General features: G+C 49.6%; 1 long non-coding RNA gene across 1 annotated transcript; it reads right to left on the bottom strand.

Annotated features, from left to right (window-relative positions):
- Positions 1-726: 726 nt before the first annotated feature.
- On the bottom strand, positions 727-2135 carry LOC128349782 (uncharacterized). The gene is made up of 3 exons (XR_008318992.1): positions 2056-2135; positions 1441-1503; positions 727-820 (listed from the first exon to the last, which is right to left on the bottom strand). It is a non-coding gene; the product is annotated as an uncharacterized LOC128349782 (long non-coding RNA).
- Positions 2136-6494: the final 4359 nt, after the last annotated feature.

Genomic DNA, 6494 nt, shown 5'->3' with positions numbered 1-6494 from the left:
GCTGTTCCTGAATGACTTGGCAATCATTTTCATGAGATGGCCACTGGTTCCAGTCTAATGGGAGGTGAAGAAATTCTTCTCACTCTCCACGTTCTAGACACCATCATTTGATAAACCTCGATCATGGCTCCCCTTCGTTGCCTTCTCCCCTCAACTAAAAAGCCCCAGATGTGGAAACTGAGCCTCATAAGGGAGGTGCTCCAGCCCCCTGATCCTCTCGGTTTCCTCTTCTGTGCCTTTCATACCTCCAGAATGTCCTCTGAGAGATATGGAGACCAGAACTATACAGAGTATGACTCCAAATGTGGATGTCTCAAGGGGTGATGATATTAGCAGCTCTGTTCTCAGTCCCCTTCCTGGTGAACCTTTGCATGGAAATTGTCCTTTTCACAGCTGCTGCACACCGAGGCGACACTTCCCAAGAGGCTCTTCCTCCACACCTACTCCCTGGTCTTCACCAAGGCATGCAGACTTTGAAAATGGAGTAATCTGCACTTGTGCTTGGAAGGAGCTGCTGTCCTCTTCCAAGGGGGCAAGATGTCCCCGAGGCGCCCACCAGACCAGCTCTCACCTCCTCCCCACTTTCCAGACTGCCAAGGCCCTTCTGGGGCCTGCCTTAGACAACCCACACGCTTCCACAAAGAGGCAGAGCACAGGGAAAAGCTTGTCCCAGAGAACTTGGTACTCCGTTTACTTCTGATTTCCTCACCTCATTCATCTTACGGAAGCGTTTCAATGTCTCGAACCTCCCTTTCTTTTTTAAAAATGTTGTTGTGGGGTCGAGGCCACAGGTAAGGCAGACCTGTTGGTTTTGGGGAGCCTGGTGGAATAAAAGAGCCATTCGTCAACCAAGACAGAGACTAGAAGTTTGGGCACTGTAAGATATTCCCCTCCGGGGAAGAGAATGCTGCTCTGGGAAGAGCATCTAGGTTCCAAGTTCCTTCCCTGGCATCTCCAAGGTAGGGCTGAGAAAGATTCCTGCCTGCAACCTTGGAGAAGTTGCTGAAAGTCTGTGTAGATAATTCTGAGCAAGATGGACCAATGGCCTGACTCCGTATATGGCAGCTTCCTATGTTCCTAGTCTGTTATATACATGAAATCAATCATCCTCATAACTGCAGGAGCACTTGAAACCCAGAAACAGAAGCAACCAGAGATCCCCTGCATGTATGGAAACTGAAGAGGAAGAAAGAGGAAGTTTGAAGCTAAGCCAGATCTTGCAGTAGAGAATGGGAAGATAGAGAGGCATTGAAAACGTTTGAGAGATAAATAAGTGTCTCCAATACTGGTTGAGAAATAGGGGGCTATACTTCAAACATGTGGGCAGATGAGGTCTGTGGCATTTCTTTTGAGAAAGAGAGAGGGAGGGAGGGAGAGATGCCAAATTCTGCCCCCAAGAACTAGATTGCCCAGGATTCCCTGGAAAGGGAGGTTGCTTACCACAAAGTAGGGACGGGTTGGGTCGGTCCTGCTGGTGGACAGGGCTGGAGTTTCCAGTGGAGGCTGGTTTCAAGATTCACCAATCAAGAGCACAGTACAGAAGGAAATACAAAAACAAGGTGATATTCTCAGAGATTTGGCAGAATTTGAAAGATTAATCACTCAAAGGCCGAGCACTTCTTGGGTCTCATATACAAACTGGAGATACGTTCTCCTGGATGGATTCAAGGGCAGGAAGAAAGGTGTGAAGAGGGTCTACGGGGATCTACCAGGGAGCCGTGAGCTTCCCAGGCCATGGTGGAACATGAGGATGGCCATGTTGGCTTGGAAAAGGAGAAGCTGCTAGTACTCTACCCAGTCTAGGCACACCCGTGCTGGAGGGGCAGTGCTTCCCACAGGGTGGAGGTGGTGCTTTTGTGCTGGGACTGGGAGAGTATGGAGGGGGGCCCCAATCTCCTCCTGCCCACACCCAGTTCCAACGGCACCCAGGCCAAGACCCCCTGAATTCTGCCTTAGCCAAGCCATACAATTCAGCAAAGGGGCTGAGCGCAGGGAAAACCTTGCCCCATTGCTCTTGGTTCTCAGTGGGGGTCTGTGTATTTCTGATTTCCTCACCTCAGCCAGCTTGCGGAAGCGCCTCAGGACTTTTGCTCGGCCCACCTGCTGTAAGTGCACTGCTCTCCGGTTAGGGCCACAGGACAGATTGGGGTGGTTAGGGTCTGTCTCCTGGGGGAACAAAAGAGCCATTTGCCAGCCAAGTCAGAGTCAGGTTTACACATGTAATTCTTCGTTGTTGTTCTCATCATCATCGTCTCCACCACCACCACTGCAACAACCCTTGAAACCCGGAAACTGAAGCAACTAGAGATCTCTACATGTATGGAAAGTGAAGAGGATGGCAAGATGAAGATGATCTTGCAGTACAGAATGAGAAGATAAAGAAGCATTGGAAACGTGAGAGTGATAGATAAGTGTCCCCAATACTGCTGGAGAAATAGGGGGATATATGAGAGAGAGAGAGAGAGAGAGAGAGAGAGAGAGAGAGAGAGAGAGAGAGAGAGAAATGCCAAACTCCATCCCACAGGAGTAGAGAGCCCAGGATTCCCTGGAAAGGGAGGGTGCTTACCACAAAGTAGGGTCGGGTCTGTTCGGCCTTGCTGGTGGACAGGGCTGGAGTTTGCAGTGGAGGCTGTTTTCAAGATTCACCAATCAAGAGCATAGCACAGAAGGAAATACAAAAGCAAGGTGGTATTGTCAGAGATGTGGCAGAATTTGAGAGATTTAGAACTCAAATGCCGAGCACTTCTTGGGTCTTACAGTGGGTATTGGAAAGAATCACCCCCTTTGATAGACCTTAAATTCTGGTTCTGTTTCTCTAAATTCTCTAAATTCTGGTTCCCTTAAATCCTGAAATGAAAACACAAAGAAAATTCCCTTCACCAGCTGTACTTATCCAATGCAACCTATAACATATAATTGAAAAACATCACAATTACAGTCCACAAAAAGTGTCAGAAATAAAAAACAAGAATTATTGAGATTGAAAAAGGATCACCTTTTGAACTTGAACAGTTCTGTAGGGAGGAGTGGGCAAATATTGCTCCGTCTAGATGTTTAAGGTTGATAGAGAAGTATCCCAACAGACTCAAGGCTGTTATTAAAGCAAAAGGTGGTTCAACAAAATATTGACATGGGGGGGGGGGGTTTGATCCTTTTTCAATCTCAGTAATTCTTGTTTTTTATTTCTGACACTTCTTCTGGACTGTAATTGTGATGTTTCTCAGTTGGATGTTTTAGGTTGCATTGGATAAGTACAGCTGGTGAAGGGAATTTTCTTTGTGTTTTCATTTCAGGATGTAAGGGAACCAGAATTGAAGGTCTATCAAAGGGGGTGATTCTTTCCAATACCCACTGTAGGTGTTGGCGTGAGATGTTCAGATTCCTTAGGTGATGCTCACTCCCATGGCAAGATCTACCCAGTCTTGGGGCAAGCTGAGGCTCTTGGATCTGAGGCAGAAAGGTTCAGCACAGGCTCAGTACCGCGAGGACCAAAAATGCATTTCCGCAGGAGGTGGCTGGCATCCAGAACCGCAGAGTGCTACTAGAATGATGCTGAACAATCAGCTTTGGAGAAGCCGCTGCCACTCTGTGTAGACAATACTGAGCTAGATGGACCAACGGTATACTGCCACTCAGTATATGGTAAAACTGTTGTGCTAGCCAGCCAGAGATCGAAGCCTGCAGTGGACTTGTCAAGACTGCTGAAGCAAGGTCTACCCTGATCCCGTTTTTCCCTCCAGTGCAACTGTCCCTGCCCAGAGCAATCCAAGGTGCTGATCTGCCTGCTAGAATCTTGCTCAGCTGCCTTTTCTTCCGTGGCACTCCCCATCACCCCAATGTGTCAGTCTAGCTCCAACCCTAGCAAATTGTTTCTTGGGCCTGTGTGCAGCTTTGGCTGTGATGCACAGCAGTGTGAAGCCCCCCAGGGTGAAAAGGAGAGGTGGGATTCTCTTCTGATTAACTTCCCTGTCCCATAAAAAGTACTCATATTTGGACCCCGATAGCCCCACTTTACCGGTCCCCCTGGCACCAGTGGAATGGGTGGCAGATTTAGCACTCCCACCCTATCCTGAGGATGCGGGCCATCCCTTGGGTTGTTACCCCCATTCCTCTTCCGTAGGGAATGCATAATACGTACCAGCATAGGTCTCATCGTGCCACAGAGAAATTCTTGCAGCCAGCGCTCATGCTCCGGGAGAAATCCACCCATTCCTATAGTGAGCAAAAGATCTTGGACCTGCAACAGAAAGGTTCAGCACAGACTCAGTACCCGGAGGGATGAAGATGCATGATCTCAGACTGTGGCTGCCATCCGGAGCAGCAGCAGAGCGCTGCTGGAAAGATGCTGCACAAACGCAAAACTGCTTTGCTAGACAGCCACCCTAACTAGCCAGCAAGTCATCTAAGCCTGCTGTGGGCTTGTCCACATTGCTGAGGAAACCTCTACCCTGCTCTGGTCTCTCCATCTGGTTCAATGGTCCCTGCCTGGAGCAACCCAAGGTCCTGATCTTCCTGCCATAATTTGCCACCCCACCCCCCGCCAGAGCTTCCTGAGGCAGTCAGGAAGCATCTTTTGTGTACGGCCCCATTGAGTCCCTTGAATCCCCTTGAGTCCCTGTGTCATCTTGACTTTGTGTCAACTTCTAAAAGAAATCAAGAAAAGGACACAGACCCACTTCTGAAATCTCAGCTAAGTCACAGGAATGATCATGGGACTACTGCACTGACCGTCCCTAGATCTGGCCTAAGGCAGAAGATCACCTCAGCCTGACAAGGCTTCCAGGGTGGGAGGACATGCGAACCAACTGATGCTAGACGGAGAGTGCCAGATGCAGCCCCCCTCCCTCGGGTTCTGGCCCCCATCCCTCTTCTGTAAGGAAGGTAAGATTTCATAGAACGTACGCTGAGAGGTCTCCTCCTGTGGTGGGCAGGTTTTTCTTTACACCATTTTCCACATTTAAAGTAGCAGTCACCCTCTGACAGACACTCCGTAAGCCAAGGCTGTTCTACCTGCAAGAGAAAGGTTGGGCACAGGCTCGGTACCCGGAGGGCTGGAACTGCATTTCTTCAGATGGTGGCTGACATTCAGAGCAGCATGAGAGCACTGGTGGAACGACGTGGCACAAGGGCCCAGGACCCATATGTGTGGATGACCATACCCAATGTGCAGTGCTGCCATCTGCACAGGCCAGAGTGTTTATGTGTTTGTGTGTGCTCCCCCAAGGAAAAAGGAACCCCCTTGAGCCCCTGTTCTATGTTGGCAGGCATGCTGGAACATCAGCCTTCCCAGAGAGCTCTTCCGAGAGGTCTCCTTCTCGCTGAAAGGGCCATCCCAGCACTGAGAAAAGAAAAGGGCCATGCCAAGGTCATCACAGTGGGGAATGGCTCTCAGGCTGAAGGGTTTCTGCCCCAATGGCCCCTGCTTGGAACAGAGTCAAAGTCACTGCTCTGAGGTCTGGATTCCTCCTGATACTCTGAAGGCATTTCCTCCAACTTTGCTCCTATGCTCCGGGAAAGTACTGGGTAGGATGACACTGTCAGAGTCTGCACACGCCTCCCATGCATTCCTTTCCCTCTTCTCTGATGAGGTTTTTGACTGGTATGTGATTGGCGCTTGGGAGGGTGCAGAGCTCCTGAAAGAGTCTGGGAGCTTGTCCCACCAACTAATAGCCATGATTACAGCTCTGTGGTGTGTTATCCATTGAAACTTCACAAGGTGCACACAAGTGTTGTCTTCTTGAATAGGGCCCTTAACACAGGCCTGCACCAGCATCTGGGGGCTGAGCTATACTTCAAGGTGCATCCTTTACTCACGGTGCCTGCATACACTACCCCACCAGCCGACCCATTTGGTCACGATTTGGAAAGACTGCCCTGAAAGGATCACAAGTGCCGACTTAGAAAAGAATACTGACCAATGCATTGATTAGAGCTGAAGAGAACATTCTGGAGAATGATCTTATCCCATCTATTAAATGCATGGGTGAATATTCGATCAACCTATCAGTCATGTTCTTTCCCAAGCTATTTCTGTCATGTCTTGAAAAGAGAGACCTGTCTTACTCAGAGTGTATGAATTGCTCCATGACCTGCAGTGGCAATGCTTACACAACCAAACAAAAATTTTGCTCGGGAGTGGGGGCGGGGTAGGAGGGCCGTGAAGATTGATCCAACCGAAGTCTGTGGGGTAAACAAGCTCTTATCACAAGCCTTACACCAGAGTCTGCAAGTAGGCCTGGGATGAGCCCAAGGAGCAGAGACATGCTCTGCACGGATGGACCCCATCGCTGGCCTAAGACTGAGGAGTACTTCATCCTGGAAAGTCTTCCACTGAGGGGGTCTCTTGGGACCAACTGATGCAAGATGGACAGTGCCAGATGTACCATTGGCTCTCTCCACAGCATCCTTCTGTTGCTTTCCCTACTGTGCCCTGGCACAGCTGTGATGCCCAGAAGTGGGGGGAGGAGGCATAGCTTCCGTCCTCCTATCCCTGA

This window comes from Hemicordylus capensis, chromosome 3 (genome assembly GCF_027244095.1).
Source record: "Hemicordylus capensis ecotype Gifberg chromosome 3, rHemCap1.1.pri, whole genome shotgun sequence".
Classification (NCBI taxonomy): Eukaryota; Metazoa; Chordata; class Lepidosauria; order Squamata; family Cordylidae; genus Hemicordylus; species Hemicordylus capensis.
This window is presented reverse-complemented; position numbering and strand designations above follow the sequence as displayed.